The 18,097-nt window shown below is 49.2% G+C and overlaps 3 non-coding genes across 3 annotated transcripts; all 3 read right to left on the bottom strand.

Moving 5' to 3' along the window:
* Nucleotides 1-8,165: 8,165 nt before the first annotated feature.
* Nucleotides 8,166-8,237, bottom strand: TRNAT-UGU (transfer RNA threonine (anticodon UGU)). Its single transcript has one exon. It is a non-coding gene; the product is annotated as a tRNA-Thr (tRNA).
* Nucleotides 8,238-14,216: 5,979 nt separating this feature from the next.
* On the bottom strand, nucleotides 14,217-14,288 carry TRNAT-UGU (transfer RNA threonine (anticodon UGU)). Its single transcript has one exon. It is a non-coding gene; the product is annotated as a tRNA-Thr (tRNA).
* A 934-nt stretch (nucleotides 14,289-15,222) lies between these two features.
* Nucleotides 15,223-15,294, bottom strand: TRNAT-CGU (transfer RNA threonine (anticodon CGU)). Its single transcript has one exon. It is a non-coding gene; the product is annotated as a tRNA-Thr (tRNA).
* Between the last annotated feature and the right edge of the window lie 2,803 nt (nucleotides 15,295-18,097).

Below are 18,097 nucleotides of genomic sequence, written 5' to 3'. Positions count from 1 at the left end.
CTACAACAATAGCCGCTCGGCGGCTGTTCGGCACGCAGCTCGTGCGCCACGCTGTTCGCTGCTGAAGAAGACGAAACTGGACGTTCCATCCTGGCCGTCTCGGTGTGCGCTGGCATCATCTCGGTGTTGGCGTTCCTCTGCCGTCTGGACGCCTGTACCAACTGCTACGTGACACTGGTGGAGGTTGCTGGCTCGACGTCCTATGTCCAACACCTCTTCAGTCAGCCGCTCATCGAGTCCCGACCAACTACCCCTTGTCTGCACGCCCGTTCACCGCAGCAGCCGCCGCCTCCTGGGACTGGTCCCAGAGTTTGGTCTCCTCCCAAAAGAGGCACGCGCTCATCGACCTGGTGAGCATACCACCATGGCGCAGGCTAGCGCTTCACACTTGACGCTCCAGCAACCCCGCGTGCCAGCCAGCTTCCATGGCGTCACTTTCGAAGACGTTGAAGACTGGCTTGACCAGTTTGAGCGGGTTGCCGATTTCAACCAATGGAGCCCTGCGCAGAAGCTGCGGAACGTGTATTTCGCCCTCGAAGACGGAGCCAAGATTTGGTTCGAGAACAGGGAGGCCGATCTCCAAAGCTGGGATACCTTCCGCCAGCAGGTCCGGGACACCTTTGCTAGCACGGACCGCCGGGATCGTGCGCGGCGCCTCCTGGACGCTCGCGTCCATAAGCCTAATGAGAGCGTTGCCATGTTCGCCGAGGACGTGACCCGTCTTTGTCGGCGCGCTGACCCAGATATGGCGGAATCCACGAAGCTCCGCCACCTGATGCAAGGTGTGAAGGACCAACTCTTCGCTGGTTTTGTCCGGAATCCCCCGCAGACGGTAGCCGACTTCATCAAAGAGGCGACCGCCATTGAGCGGGCCTTGCATCAGCGCTGCCGCCGAAATGACTCCTTGTGCGGTGAGCCAAGCGCCAGTGCGGCTTCTTTGAGCGTGTCCAGCGACAATGCGTCGCTGCGTGAGCTCATACGCGCGGTGGTCCGTGAAGAGCTGCAGAAACTGACCCTTGCCTCGTCTGATCCGACGGCTGTGGCTCTTACCGAGGTTATGCGCGGCGAGATTCGCCAAGCATTTTCACCGCCTCCTCCAGTCATGCCGGAGCCACGCCCCATGAGCTACGCCGCGGCTCTCCGTTCCGAGTTGCCACCTGTGCAACGCTTGCCGTACCACCCGCCGCCGCCAACCGCTCCGCCACCGTCATTCTACCAGTGGCCTCAGCGAGGCCCTGCCATGCGTCCACCGGCCCGGAAGGCGGCTGTTTGGCGCACTTCTGATCAGCAGCTGCTCTTTTACCATTGCGGGGAAGCCGGCCACCTGTATCGCCGTTGCCCCTACCGTGAAATCGGCCTCCGGGGTTTCCCACGTGACGCTCCCTGTCCCCGTTTTGGTGAGCGACCCCACGAAATAGAGGAGTACCTTGCTGCCCATGACACCACCTCTACCCGCCGACCCCGATCTCCGTATCCCGCACGCATCACGTCGCCCAGCCGCCAGGCTTTCTCAGATGGACTGCGGGGTCGGTCTCCAACAAGCCCGCGCCGGGGAAACTGAAAGCGGCGTCCTCAGGGGGGAAGGTTGCTGACAGCGGATATAACGAAGACCCCCGAACGCCGCCGGAACGCGATGCCGAGATCCCGATGCCGCCGCAGCCCGATTCTGTGAACCCGAGTTTCCCTGACACCGATGCAGTTAGCGCGGACCTCCGCATTCACGTTGGCGGGCACCCAGTGACTGCTTTAGTCGATACAGGCGCGGACTTTTCGATAATAAGCAAGCACCTCGCGGATCGCCTCAGCAAGGTAAAGACAGCATGGGATGGACCTCAAATTCGTACTGCTGGCGGTCACCTCATGACGCCTGTCGGAAGACGCACTGCTCGAGTCACCATTGCGAATTCTGCTTTTGTTGGCACTTTTGTTGTTCTGCCGCACTGCTGCAAAGACCTGATCCTCGGAATGGACTTCTTGCGTGAGCATGGTGCCATCATAAACCTTCCCGATCGTCTGGTAACATTTTCGACCCCTGGAACGATTTCAGCCGACACCGAACCACGCGGAGTGACGCTGCGCATAATCGACGCCGATGTGACCGTGCCTCCGCGATCCTGTGCCCTCGTTACCGTTATTTGTGACGACCGGTGCAGTGCTGACGGCGTAGCAGAACAGAACACTGCGCTTGTGCTTTCTCATGGGGTCTGCATCGCGAGAGGTATCGTCACGCTACGGAACGGCCTGGCAGATGTTCTTCTAACGAATTTCGGGACCGAACGGCAACACATCGCCAAGGGCACTGCGGTCGCATACTTCGAGGGCATCGCTGAAATTAACGACTGCCTTGCCCTCCAGAGCGAAACGTCCAATTCTTGCACACCTCAGCTGATCCTCGACGTGAACCCAGGCTTACCCCCAGCCGATAGGGAGAGCCTAGTCGGCCTACTGCATCAGTTCCACGACTGTTTCTCGTCTACGTCGGCAGTCAAACAGACGCCTCTCGCTAAGCACCGCATCATTACGTACTACAGTACCCGACCAATTCGACAAAACCCATACCGTGTCTCACTGCGGGAGCGTGAAGCCATAGCTGAACAAGTCAAAGAGATGCTGCAGGATGGTGTTATTCAGCCGTCGAGGAGCCCGTGGGCTTCGCCTGTGGTTTTGGTTAAGAAGAAGGACGGTAGTCTGCGATTTTGCGTTGACTACCGGAAGCTTAACCAGGTTACCAAGAAAGACGTCTACCCGTTACCACGCATTGACGACTCTCTTGACCGGCTGCGGCACGCGCGCTACTTTTCTTCGCTGGACTTAAAAAGTGGCTACTGGCCGATCGAAGTTGACGAGCGGGATCGCGAGAAGACAGCGTTCGTGACGCCGGATGGCCTTTATGAGTTCAAGGTCCTTCCTTTCGGTTTGTGTTCAGCTCCGGCAACATTTCAGAGAATGATGGACGCTGTTTTGTCGGGCCTGAAATGGCAGACGTGCTTGGTATACCTGGACGACGTTGTTGTATTTTCGCCAACGTTCGAAGAACACCTCCAGCGCCTCTTGACCGTGCTACAGGCTATAAGATCTGCCGGCCTGACGCTGAAGCCCGAGAAATGCCACTTTGGTTATGAGGAGCTCCTTTTCCTGGGCCATGTCGTCAGCCATCGTGGAGTCCGGCCGGATCCTGCTAAAACAGCTGCCGTCGCCAACTTTCCCACTCCTTCGGACAAGAAAACGGTCCGGCGTTTGTTGGGCCTTTGCGCGTATTACCGGCGGTTCATTGCCAGCTTTTCCCGACTTGCTGCACCGTTGACGCATTTTACAAGAGAGGACGTCCCATTCGCGTGGACAGAACAGCAGCAGCAGGCATTTGATGAATTACGGCGACGCTTGCAAACCACGCCTGTCCTTGGTCATTTCGATTCTCGTGCGGAGACTCTCGTCCACACAGATGCCAGCAACGTGGGTCTTGGTGCTGTACTCGTCCAGTGGCAGGACGGCGCTGAGCGCGTAGTAGCATACGCCAGCCGCACTCTGTCTCGTGCTGAATCTAATTATTCTACGACCGAAAAAGAATGCCTTGCCGTGGTATGGGCTGTGACAAAATTTCGACCTTACCTGTACGGCCGGCATTTTCAAGTTGTAACCGACCACCACTCTCTCTGCTGGTTGACGAACTTACGGGATCCCTCTGGCCGCCTTGCGCGTTGGAACTTACGCCTTCAGGAGTTTGACATGTCCATCGTGTATACATCAGGGCGCCAGCACAACGATGCCGACTGCTTGTCCAGATATCCAGTCGAGGCTGCGCGCGACGACGACGAACCGGACTTTCCTCTCATCGCAGCCGTAGACGCAGCGACTATTTCCAGTCAGCAACGTGAGGACCCGGCGCTGAAACCTCTCATCGACTTCCTGGAAGCACGTACCGAGGAGGTTCCCCAGCCCTTCGCAAGAACCCAGTCCTCCTTTTGTCTTCGCAACAACGTGCTGTACAAAGCCAACTTTTCTCCAACCGGAAGCGACTACCTCCTCGTCGTTCCAGCGAATCTCCGTGAAGAAATCTTGCAGGCGTGTCACGACGAGCCCACCGCAGGTCACCTCGGCTACGCCCGCACTCTGGCTCGGATCAAAAAGAGCTATTACTGGCCTAAGCTTGCGGCGACTGTACGACACTATGTGCGCACGTGCCGTAATTGTCAACGACGAAAAACACCCCCTGTCAAGCCAGCTGGACTTTTACATCCCGTTCAAGTGCCCAGACTCCCGTTTGAGCAAGTTGGCATGGACCTTCTTGGCCCTTTTCCAACTTTATCTTCGGGAAACCGGTGGATTATCGTCGCCGGGCAACAAGACCAGAGATTGTTCATGTGGTGCGGATGAAGCCCTATTTTTCGCGAGACATTCAGTGACAAAGTGCTGTACGTTACTCTGTTATTTTTTTGTTCCTTTCTCCCTATTTTCTTGTTAAAGCATCGGGCCGATGCTCTTTCCGAGAGGGAGGGTAATGCCGCGTCTACAACAATAGCCGCTCGGCGGCTGTTGGGCACGCAGCTCGTGCGCCACGCTGTTCGCTGCTGAAGACGAAACTGGACGTTCCATCCTGGCCGTCTCGGTGTGCGCTGGCATCATCTCGGTGTTGGCGTTCCTCTACCGTCTGGACGCCTGTACCAACTGCTACGTGACAATATATATATATATATATATATATATATATATATATTTTTTTTTTTTTGAGGAGAACAGCATCTCGTACTTCCTGCTGCTCTCCGCGGGCAGGTGCTCCACGCTATTCACGACTCCCCCACAGGAGGGCACATTGGTCAGCGAGCCACGTTGCAAAAGTTGGCTCTTGTTTTGTCAGCAGGCTATAAAGAAGGCCCAAAGCGAGGACAAAGATTTGGCGGCTATCATGGCTTCCCTTGGGGACACTGCAAGCAACTCCAAGTTTGTCCTGCGGGATGCTACGTTATACCGCCGACATTGGCTCAAAAACCGCAAGGAAGAACAGCATCTCCTCGTACTTCTTGCTGCTCTCCGCGGGCAGGTGCTCCACACTAGTCACGACTCCCCCACAGGAGGGCACATTGGTCAGCGAGCCACGTTGCGAAAGGCGCAGGAACGCTTCTGGTGGCCCAAGATGAGCAGCAACATCCGCGCATACGTTGCCAGCTGCGAGGTCTGCCAGCAGTACAAGCGTCTTCCAGGCTGTCAACCCGGGATTATAACGCCAATCCCTTTGCCTGAGACTGTATTTGACACTGTAGGGATCGACCACATTGGACCTCTGCCGACAACAGGAGTGGGTAACCGGTACATATTAGTGGCTGTAGATTATCTGCCAAAATTTGTAGAGGTTGCTGCTGTACTCTCCCTCGCTGCACACTACGTCGTTGAATTTTTACAAGACCGGTTCGAATGGCGGCACGGGCTTCCACGAAAACTAATATCGGACCGCTCAACCACCTTCCGGAGTCGCGAAATCCGTGCCTACCTGCGCCGGGCGGGAGTTGAACAACCACTTCGCATCGGCGTACCACCCTCAAGCGAATGGTCTCACCGAGCGGACGAATCAGACCATACAATCGCGACTCGCTCCCTTCTATATGAATAACAAAAAAGGCGAGGCAGACTGGGACCAGCACCTCCGAGCGGCGGCCTACGCTGTCATCACTTCTGTGCAAAGTTCTGCAGGAACAATGCCTTATAAGATTGTGTACGGACAACAGCCTCAACTTGCAGGAACGTGCAACTTAGAAACACCTATCAACATCGGGACCCCTGTACCGCGACAGGCAGCTTGTCAGCGCATCAGGTCGGAAGCACGGAAAAGAGCGTCTCGTGCGCAACAGGTGCAAAAACGCAACTATGACCGCCGACATCGACCAGCACCCCGCTATAGAGTGGGAGACGAGGTCTGAGTGCGACGCGGTCCTCAATCATCAGGGTGTAAGCTGACCGCGAAATATGATGGGCCCTACGTAATCACTGAGCGCTTAGGTGACAATACGTGGCGTGTGTGTACTGCGGCGTTTTCAAGCAGGCTCGGACGGGCGGAGGAGGAACAATTTCGCAGTGTACGTGTCGCGGTTGAAGAAAAGGGTCGTTCGCTTGCAAGACTGATTAGGACTGTGCTGTCTCTTCTTTTCAGGTCCGCAGTCGTGGCCAAGTGTGATGCCAAGACAACAAAGATGAAGTAGAGATGAGAGAAGCGGGCGGAAGAAGACGAGGAAGGAAGGGATATAAAAGAAAGGCTAGGCAATCGAGCGGACGCTGAGCGCGTCTCAGTTTTAGTCTTTACAATATATATATATATATATATATATATATATGAAAGAAACCAACAGCCACACAAACCAAGGGACACAGGGGATTTTTTTTATTATTATTTTTTAATTTGTTTATTTATTTTGTAGTGATCAATTTAGAATATTACTGAATATGTTATCGCTTAAAGCTAATTGATTAGAAAAGCAGAAGAAAAAACAACCACATGCCGCCGGTGGGATCCGAACCCACGACCTCCGAATTACGCGTCCGGTGCTCTACCTCTGAGCTACGGCGACGGCTGTCAAATCTTCCGTTTTCGGGGGTATTTATGCTTACAAGTAACCTAACCTTGAGAGTGTTCATCAGCGCCACCCACGTTCATAAGCAGCGGACGTAGAACGTCCTGAGTTACCGCAAGTGTGACGTAGAACGTCATCGAACGGAAAGGGTGGAAGCTGCGTGAGAACCCTCTTATGCTTCCTATGGCGTCAAGGCTGCCAGAACCGAGGCCCTCGCTAAGCAATTAAGCAAACAAGGGAAGGGGAATGAGGGGCTCGTTATAAATATGAAAGAAACCAACAGCCACACAAACCAAGGGGCACAGGTGATTTTTTTTATTATTATTTTTTAATTTGTTTATTTATTTTGTAGTGATCAATTTAGAATATTACTGAATATGTTATCGCTTAAAGCTAATTGATTAGAAAAGAAGAAGAAAAAACAACCACATGCCGCCGGTGGGATCCGAACCCACGACCTCCGAATTACGCGTCCGGTGCTCTACCTCTGAGCTACGGCGACGGCTGTCAAATCTTCCGTTTTCGGGGGTATTTATGCTTACAAGTAACCTAACCTTGAGAGTGTTCATCAGCGCCACCCACGTTCATAAGCGGCGGACGTAGAACGTCCTGAGTTACCGCAAGTGTGACGTAGAACGTCATCGAACGGAAAGGGTGGAAGCTGCGTGAGAACCCTCTTAAGGCCGGTTCACATGCAAGCGACTGAGCGATTGAGCGGCGCGTCGCTGCGAAAATTTCCAACTTGTTGAAACCTCGCCGCTCGTCGCAGCGACGACTCAAAACAGGTTTTTCCGTCGCGGCGGCAGATTTCGCTAGCATATTCGCTTCCATGTGAAACAGGCTTTATGCTTCCTATGGCGTCAAGGCTGCCAGAACCGAGGCCCTCGCTAAGCAATTAAGCAAACAAGGGAAGGGGAATGAGGGGCTCGTTATAAATATGAAAGAAACCAACAGCCACACAAACCAAGGGGCACAGGGGATTTTTTTATTATTATTTTTTAATTTGTTTATTTATTTTGTAGTGATCAATTTAGAATATTACTGAATATGTTATCGCTTAAAGCTAATTGATTAGAAAAACAGAAGAAAAAACAACCACATGCCGCCGGTGGGATCCGAACCCACGACCTCCGAATTACGCGTCCGGTGCTCTACCTCTGAGCTACGGCGACGGCTGTCAAATCTTCTGTTTTCGGGGGTATTTATGCTTACAAGTAACCTAACCTTGAGAGTGTTCATCAGCGCCACCCACGTTCATAAGCGGCGGACGTAGAACGTCCTGAGTTACCGCAAGTGTGACGTAAAACGTCATCGAACGGAAAGGGTGGAAGCTGCGTGAGAACCTTCTTATGCTTCCTATGGCGTCAAGGCTGCCAGAACCGAGGCCCTCGCTAAGCAATTAAGCAAACAAGGGAAGGGGAATGAGGGGCTCGTTATAAATATGAAAGAAACCAACAGCCACACAAACCAAGGGGCACAGGGGATTTTTTTTATTATTATTTTTTAATTTGTTTATTTATTTTGTAGTGATCAATTTAGAATATTACTGAATATGTTATCGCCTAAAGCTATTTGATTAGAAAAGCAGAAGAAAAAACAACCACATGCCGCCGGTGGGATCCGAACCCACGACCTCCGAATTACAGGTCCGGTGCTCTACCTCTGAGCTACGGCGACGGCTGTCAAATCTCCCGTTTTCGGGGGTATTTATGCTTACAAGTAACCTAACCTTGAGTGTGTTCATCAGCGCCACCCACGTTCATAAGCGGCGGACGTAGAACGTCCTGAGTTACCGCAAGTGTGACGTAGAACGTCATCGAACGGAAAGGGTGGAAGCTGCGTGAGAACCCTCTTATGCTTCCTATGGCGTCGAGGCTGCCAGAACCGAGGCCCTCGCTAAGCAATTAAGCAAACAAGGGAAGGGGAATGAGGGGCTCGTTATAAATATGAAAGAAACCAACAGCCACACAAACCAAGGGGCACAGGTGATTTTTTTTATTATTATTTTTTAATTTGTTTATTTATTTTGTAGTGATCAATTTAGAATATTACTGAATATGTTATCGCTTAAAGCTAATTGATTAGAAAAGAAGAAGAAAAAACAACCACATGCCGCCGGTGGGATCCGAACCCACGACCTCCGAATTACGCGTCCGGTGCTCTACCTCTGAGCTACGGCGACGGCTGTCAAATCTTCCGTTTTCGGGGGTATTTATGCTTACAAGTAACCTAACCTTGAGGAGTGTTCATCAGCGCCACCCACGTTCATAAGCGGCGGACGTAGAACGTCCTGAGTTACCGCAAGTGTGACGTAGAACGTCATCGAACGGAAAGGGTGGAAGCTGCGTGAGAACCCTCTTATGCTTCCTATGGCGTCAAGGCTGCCAGAACCGAGGCCCTCGCTAAGCAATTAAGCAAACAAGGGAAGGGGAATGAGGGGCTCGTTATAAATATGAAAGAAACCAACAGCCACACAAACCAAGGGGCACAGGGGATTTTTTTTATTATTATTTTTTAATTTGTTTATTTATTTTGTAGTGATCAATTTAGAATATTACTGAATATGTTATCGCTTAAAGCTAATTGATTAGAAAAGCAGAAGAAAAACAACCACATGCCGCCGGTGGGATCCGAACCCACGACCTCCGAATTACGCGTCCGGTGCTCTACCTCTGAGCTACGGCGACGGCTGTCAAATCTTCCGTTTTCGGGGGTATTTATGCTTACAAGTAACCTGACCTTGAGAGTGTTCATCAGCGCCCCCCACGTTCATAAGCGGCGGACGTAGAACGTCCTGAGTTACCGCAAGTGTGACGTAGAACGTCATCGAACGGAAAGGGTGGAAGCTGCGTGAGAACCCTCTTATGCTTCCTATGGCGTCAAGGCTGCCAGAACCGAGGCCCTCGCTAAGCAATTAAGCAAACAAGGGAAGGGAAATGAGGGGCTCGTTATAAATATGAAAGAAACCAACAGCCACACAAACCAAGGGGCACAGGGGATTTTTTTATTATTATTTTTTAATTTGTTTATTTACTTTGTAGTGATCAATTTAGAATATTACTGAATATGTTATCGCTTAAAGCTAATTGATTAGAAAAGCAGAAGAAAAAACAACCACATGCCGCCGGTGGGATCCGAACCCACGACCTCCGAATTACGCGTCCGGTGCTCTACCTCTGAGCTACGGCGACGGCTGTCAAATCTTCCGTTTTCGGGGGTATTTATGCTTACAAGTAACCTAACCTTGAGAGTGTTCATCAGCGCCACCCACGTTCATAAGCGGCGGACGTAGAACGTCCTGAGTTACCGCAAGTGTGACGTAGAACGTCATCGAACGGAAAGGGTGGAAGCTGCGTGAGAACCCTCTTATGCTTCCTATGGCGTCAAGGCTGCCAGAACCGAGGCCCTCGCTAAGCAATTAAGCAAACAAGGGAAGGGGAATGAGGGGCTCGTTATAAATATGAAAGAAACCAACAGCCACACAAACCAAGGGGCACAGGGGATTTTTTTATTATTTTTTAATTTGTTTATTTATTTTGTAGTGATCAATTTAGAATATTACTGAATATGTTATCGCTTAAAGCTAATTGATTAGAAAAGCAGAAGAAAAAACAACCACATGCCGCCGGTGGGATCCGAACCCATGACCTCCGAATTACGCGTCCGGTGCTCTACCTCTGAGCTACGGCGACGGCTGTCAAATCTTCCGTTTTCGGGGGTATTTATGCTTACAAGTAACCTAACCTTGAGAGTGTTCATCAGCGCCACCCACGTTCATAAGCGGCGGACGTAGAACGTCCTGAGTTACCGCAAGTGTGACGTAGAACGTCATCGAACGGAAAGGGTGGAAGCTGCGTGAGAACAATCTTATGCTTCCTATGGCGTCAAGGCTGCCAGAACCGAGGCCCTCGCTAAGAAATTAAGCAAACAAGGGAAGGGGAATGAGGGGCTCGTTATAAATATGAAAGAAACCAACAGCCACACAAACCAAGGGGCACAGGGGATTTTTTTTATTATTATTTTTTAATTTGTTTATTTATTTTGTAGTGATCAATTTAGAATATTACTGAATATGTTATCGCTTAAAGCTAATTGATTAGAAAAGCAGAAGAAAAAACAACCACATGCCGCCGGTGGGATCCGAACCCACGACCTCCGAATTACGCGTCCGGTGCTCTACCTCTGAGCTACGGCGACGGCTGTCAAATCTTCCGTTTTCGGGGGTATTTATGCTTACAAGTAACCTAACCTTGAGAGTGTTCATCAGCGCCACCCACGTTCATAAGCGGCGGACGTAGAACGTCCTGAGTTACCGCAAGTGTGACGTAGAACGTCATCGAACGGAAAGGGTGGAAGCTGCGTGAGAACCCTCTTATGCTTCCTATGGCGTCAAGGCTGCCAGAACCGAGGCCCTCGCTAAGAAATTAAGCAAACAAGGGAAGGGGAATGAGGGGCTCGTTATAAATATGAAAGAAACCAACAGCCACACAAACCAAGGGGCACAGGGGATTTTTTTTATTATTATTTTTTAATTTGTTTATTTATTTTGTAGTGATCAATTTAGAATATTACTGAATATGTTATCGCTTAAAGCTAATTGATTAGAAAAGCAGAAGAAAAAACAACCACATGCCGGCGGTGGGATCCGAACCCACGACCTCCGAATTACGCGTCCGGTGCTCTACCTCTGAGCTACGGCGACGGCTGTCAAATCTTCCGTTTTCGGGGGTATTTATGCTTACAAGTAACCTAACCTTGAGAGTGTTCATCAGCGCCACCCACGTTCATAAGCGGCGGACGTAGAACGTCCTGAGTTACCGCAAGTGTGACGTAGAACGTCATCGAACGGAAAGGGTGGAAGCTGCGTGAGAACCCTCTTATGCTTCCTATGGCGTCAAGGCTGCCAGAACCGAGGCCCTCGCTAAGCAATTAAGCAAACAAGGGAAGGGGAATGAGGGGCTCGTTATAAATATGAAAGAAACCAACAGCCACACAAACCAAGGGGCACAGGGGATTTTTTTTATTATTATTTTTTAATTTGTTTATTTATTTTGTAGTGATCAATTTAGAATATTACTGAATATGTTATCGCTTAAAGCTAATTGATTAGAAAAGCAGAAGAAAAAACAACCACATGCCGCCGGTGGGATCCGAACCCACGACCTCCGAATTACGCGTCCGGTGCTCTACCTCTGAGCTACGGCGACGGCTGTCAAATCTTCCGTTTTCGGGGGTATTTATGCTTACAAGTAACCTAACCTTGAGAGTGTTCATCAGCGCCACCCACGTTCATAAGCGGCGGACGTAGAACGTCCTGAGTTACCGCAAGTGTGACGTAGAACGTCATCGAACGGAAAGGGTGGAAGCTGCGTGAGAACCCTCTTATGCTGCCTATGGCGTCAAGGCTGCCAGAACCGAGGCCCTCGCTAAGCAATTAAGCAAACAAGGGAAGGGGAATGAGGGGCTCGTTATAAATATGAAAGAAACCAACAGCCACACAAACCAAGGGGCACAGGGGATTTTTTTTATTATTTTTTAATTTGTTTATTTATTTTGTAGTGATCAATTTAGAATATTACTGAATATGTTATCGCTTAAAGCTAATTGATTAGAAAAGCAGAAGAAAAAACAACCACATGCCGCCGGTGGGATCCGAACCCATGACCTCCGAATTACGCGTCCGGTGCTCTACCTCTGAGCTACGGCGACGGCTGTCAAATCTTCCGTTTTCGGGGGTATTTATGCTTACAAGTAACCTAACCTTGAGAGTGTTCATCAGCGCCACCCACGTTCATAAGCGGCGGACGTAGAACGTCCTGAGTTACCGCAAGTGTGACGTAGAACGTCATCGAACGGAAAGGGTGGAAGCTGCGTGAGAACCCTCTTATGCTTCCTATGGCGTCAAGGCTGCCAGAACCGAGGCCCTCGCTAAGAAATTAAGCAAACAAGGGAAGGGGAATGAGGGGCTCGTTATAAATATGAAAGAAACCAACAGCCACACAAACCAAGGGGCACAGGGGATTTTTTTTATTATTATTTTTTCATTTGTTTATTTATTTTGTAGTGATCAATTTAGAATATTACTGAATATGTTATCGCTTAAAGCTAATTGATTAGAAAAGCAGAAGAAAAAACAACCACATGCCGCCGGTGGGATCCGAACCCACGACCTCCGAATTACGCGTCCGGTGCTCTACCTCTGAGCTACGGCGACGGCTGTCAAATCTTCCGTTTTCGGGGGTATTTATGCTTACAAGTAACCTAACCTTGAGAGTGTTCATCAGCGCCACCCACGTTCATAAGCGGCGGACGTAGAACGTCCTGAGTTACCGCAAGTGTGACGTAGAACGTCATCGAACGGAAAGGGTGGAAGCTGCGTGAGAACCCTCTTATGCTTCCTATGGCGTCAAGGCTGCCAGAACCGAGGCCCTCGCTAAGAAATTAAGCAAACAAGGGAAGGGGAATGAGGGGCTCGTTATAAATATGAAAGAAACCAACAGCCACACAAACCAAGGGGCACAGGGGATTTTTTTTATTATTATTTTTTAATTTGTTTATTTATTTTGTAGTGATCAATTTAGAATATTACTGAATATGTTATCGCTTAAAGCTAATTGATTAGAAAAGCAGAAGAAAAAACAACCACATGCCGCCGGTGGGATCCGAACCCACGACCTCCGAATTACGCGTCCGGTGCTCTACCTCTGAGCTACGGCGACGGCTGTCAAATCTTCCGTTTTCGGGGGTATTTATGCTTACAAGTAACCTAACCTTGAGAGTGTTCATCAGCGCCACCCACGTTCATAAGCGGCGGACGTAGAACGTCCTGAGTTACCGCAAGTGTGACGTAGAACGTCATCGAACGGAAAGGGTGGAAGCTGCGTGAGAACCCTCTTATGCTTCCTATGGCGTCAAGGCTGCCAGAACCGAGGCCCTCGCTAAGCAATTAAGCAAACAAGGGAAGGGAAATGAGGGGCTCGTTATAAATATGAAAGAAACCAACAGCCACACAAACCAAGGGGCACAGGGGATTTTTTTTATTATTATTTTTTAATTTGTTTATTTATTTTGTAGTGATCAATTTAGAATATTACTGAATATGCTATCGCTTAAAGCTAATTGATTAGAAAAGCAGAAGAAAAAACAACCACATGCCGCCGGTGGGATCCGAACCCACGACCTCCGAATTACGCGTCCGGTGCTCTACCTCTGAGCTACGGCGACGGCTGTCAAATCTTCCGTTTTCGGGGGTATTTATGCTTACAAGTAACCTAACCTTGAGAGTGTTCATCAGCGCCACCCACGTTCATAAGCGGCGGACGTAGAACGTCCTGAGTTACCGCAAGTGTGACGTAGAACGTCATCGAACGGAAAGGGTGGAAGCTGCGTGAGAACCTTCTTATGCTGCCTATGGCGTCAAGGCTGCCAGAACCGAGGCCCTCGCTAAGCAATTAAGCAAACAAGGGAAGGGGAATGAGGGGCTCGTTATAAATATGAAAGAAACCAACAGCCACACAAACCAAGGGGCACAGGGGATTTTTTTATTATTATTTTTTAATTTGTTTATTTATTTTGTAGTGATCAATTTAGAATATTACTGAATATGTTATCGCCTAAAGCTATTTGATTAGAAAAGCAGAAGAAAAAACAACCACATGCCGCCGGTGGGATCCGAACCCACGACCTCCGAATTACAGGTCCGGTGCTCTACCTCTGAGCTACGGCGACGGCTGTCAAATCTCCCGTTTTCGGGGGTATTTATGCTTACAAGTAACCTAACCTTGAGTGTGTTCATCAGCGCCACCCACGTTCATAAGCGGCGGACGTAGAACGTCCTGAGTTACCGCAAGTGTGACGTAGAACGTCATCGAACGGAAAGGGTGGAAGCTGCGTGAGAACCCTCTTATGCTTCCTATGGCGTCGAGGCTGCCAGAACCGAGGCCCTCGCTAAGCAATTAAGCAAACAAGGGAAGGGGAATGAGGGGCTCGTTATAAATATGAAAGAAACCAACAGCCACACAAACCAAGGGGCACAGGTGATTTTTTTTATTATTATTTTTTAATTTGTTTATTTATTTTGTAGTGATCAATTTAGAATATTACTGAATATGTTATCGCTTAAAGCTAATTGATTAGAAAAGAAGAAGAAAAAACAACCACATGCCGCCGGTGGGATCCGAACCCACGACCTCCGAATTACGCGTCCGGTGCTCTACCTCTGAGCTACGGCGACGGCTGTCAAATCTTCCGTTTTCGGGGGTATTTATGCTTACAAGTAACCTAACCTTGAGGAGTGTTCATCAGCGCCACCCACGTTCATAAGCGGCGGACGTAGAACGTCCTGAGTTACCGCAAGTGTGACGTAGAACGTCATCGAACGGAAAGGGTGGAAGCTGCGTGAGAACCCTCTTATGCTTCCTATGGCGTCAAGGCTGCCAGAACCGAGGCCCTCGCTAAGCAATTAAGCAAACAAGGGAAGGGAAATGAGGGGCTCGTTATAAATATGAAAGAAACCAACAGCCACACAAACCAAGGGGCACAGGGGATTTTTTTTATTATTATTTTTAATTTATTTATTTTGTAGTGATCAATTTAGAATATTACTGAATATGTTATCGCTTAAAGCTAATTGATTAGAAAAGCAGAAGAAAAAACAACCACATGCCGCCGGTGGGATTCGAACCCACGACCTCCGAATTACGCGTCCGGTGCTCTACCTCTGAGCTACGGCGACGGCTGTCAAATCTTCCGTTTTCGGGGGTATTTATGCTTACAAGTAACCTAACCTTGAGAGTGTTCATCAGCGCCACCCACGTTCATAAGCGGCGGACGTAGAACGTCCTGAGTTACCGCAAGTGTGACGTAGAACGTCATCGAACGGAAAGGGTGGAAGCTGCGTGAGAACCCTCTTATGCTTCCTATGGCGTCAAGGCTGCCAGAACCGAGGCCCTCGCTAAGCAATTAAGCAAACAAGGGAAGGGGAATGAGGGGCTCGTTATAAATATGAAAGAAACCAACAGCCACACAAACCAAGGGGCACAGGAGATTTTTTTTATTATTATTTTTTAATTTGTTTATTTATTTTGTAGTGATCAATTTAGAATATTACTGAATATGTTATCGCTTCAAGCTAATTGATTAGAAAAGCAGAAGAAAAAACAACCACATGCCGCCGGTGGGATCCGAACCCACGACCTCCGAATTACGCGTCCGGTGCTCTACCTCTGAGCTACGGCGACGGCTGTCAAATCTTCCGTTTTCGGGGGTATTTATGCTTACAAGTAACTTAACCTTGAGAGTGTTCATCAGCGCCACCCACGTTCATAAGCGGCGGACGTAGAACGTCCTGAGTTACCGCAAGTGTGACGTAGAACGTCATCGAACGGAAAGGGTGGAAGCTGCGTGAGAACCCTCTTATGCTTCCTATGGCGTCAAGGCTGCCAGAACCGAGGCCCTCGCTAAGCAATTAAGCAAACAAGGGAAGGGGAATGAGGGGCTCGTTATAAATATGAAAGAAACCAACAGCCACACAAACCAAGGGGCACAGGTGATTATTTTTATTATTATTTTTTAATTTGTTTATTTATTTTGTAGTGATCAATTTAGAATATTACTGAATATGTTATCGCTTAAAGCTAATTGATTAGAAAAGAAGAAGAAAAAACAACCACATGCCTCCGGTGGGATCCGAACCCACGACCTCCGAATTACGCGTCCGGTGCTCTACCTCTGAGCTACGGCGACGGCTGTCAAATCTTCCGTTTTCGGGGGTATTTATGCTTACAAGTAACCTAACCTTGAGAGTGTTCATCAGCGCCACCCACGTTCATAAGCGGCGGACGTAGAACGTCCTGAGTTACCGCAAGTGTGACGTAGAACGTCATCGAACGGAAAGGGTGGAAGCTGCGTGAGAACCCTCTTATGCTTCCTATGGCGTCAAGGCTGCCAGAACCGAGGCCCTCGCTAAGCAATTAAACAAACAAGGGAAGGGGAATGAGGGGCTCGTTATAAATATGAAAGAAACCAACAGCCACACAAACGAAGGGGCACAGGGGATTTTTTTATTATTATTTTTTAATTTGTTTATTTATTTTGTAGTGATCAATTTAGAATATTACTGAATATGTTATCGCTTAAAGCTAATTGATTAGAAAGGCAGAAGAAAAAACAACCACATGCCGCCGGTGGGATCCGAACCCACGACCTCCGAATTACGCGTCCGGTGCTCTACCTCTGAGCTACGGCGACGGCTGTCAAATCTTCCGTTTTCGGGGGTATTTATGCTTACAAGTAACCTAACCTTGAGAGTGTTCATCAGCGCCACCCACGTTCATAAGCGGCGGACGTAGAACGTCCTGAGTTACCGCAAGTGTGACGTAGAATGTCATCGAACGGAAAGGGTGGAAGCTGCGTGAAAACCCTCTTATGCTTCCTATGGCGTCAAGGCTGCCAGAACCGAGGCCCTCGCTAAGCAATTAAGCAAACAAGGGAAGGGAAATGAGGGGCTCGTTATAAATATGAAAGAAACCAACAGCCACACAAACCAAGGGGCACAGGGGATTTTTTTTATTATTATTTTTTAATTTGTTTATTTATTTTGTAGTGATCAATTTAGAATATTACTGAATATGTTATCGCTTAAAGCTAATTGATTAGAAAAGCAGAAGAAAAAACAACCACATGCCGCCGGTGGGATCCGAACCCACGACCTCCGAATTACGCGTCCGGTGCTCTACCTCTGAGCTACGGCGACGGCTGTCAAATCTTCCGTTTTCGGGGGTATTTATGCTTACAAGTAACCTAACCTTGAGAGTGTTCATCAGCGCCACCCACGTTCATAAGCGGCGGACGTAGAACGTCCTGAGTTACCGCAAGTGTGACGTAGAACGTCATCGAACGGAAAGGGTGGAAGCTGCGTGAGAACCCTCTTATGCTTCCTATGGCGTCAAGGCTGCCAGAACCGAGGCCCTCGCTAAGCAATTAAGCAAACAAGGGAAGGGGAATGAGGGGCTCGTTATAAATATGAAAGAAACCAACAGCCACACAAACCAAGGGGCACAGGTGATTTTTTTTATTATTATTTTTTAATTTGTTTATTTATTTTGTAGTGATCAATTTAGAATATTACTGAATATGTTATCGCTTAAAGCTAATTGATTAGAAAAGAAGAAGAAAAAACAACCACATGCCGCCGGTGGGATCCGAACCCACGACCTCCGAATTACGCGTCCGGTGCTCTACCTCTGAGCTACGGCGACGGCTGTCAAATCTTCCGTTTTCGGGGGTATTTATGCTTACAAGTAACCTAACCTTGAGAGTGTTCATCAGCGCCACCCACGTTCATAAGCGGCGGACGTAGAACGTCCTGAGTTACCGCAAGTGTGACGTAGAACGTCATCGAACGGAAAGGGTGGAAGCTGCATGAGAACCCTCTTGTGCTTCCTATGGCGTCAAGGCTGCCAGAACCGAGGCCCTCGCTAAGCAATTAAGCAAACAAGGGAAGGGAAATGAGGGGCTCGTTATAAATATGAAAGAAA

The sequence above is a fragment of the Amblyomma mixtum genome, chromosome 3 (assembly GCF_055824585.1).
Source record: "Amblyomma mixtum isolate Tamu chromosome 3, ASM5582458v1, whole genome shotgun sequence".
In the NCBI taxonomy this organism is placed as follows: Eukaryota; Metazoa; Arthropoda; class Arachnida; order Ixodida; family Ixodidae; genus Amblyomma; species Amblyomma mixtum.
Note: the sequence above shows the minus strand (reverse complement) of the source record. Positions and strands in the feature narration are given on the sequence as shown.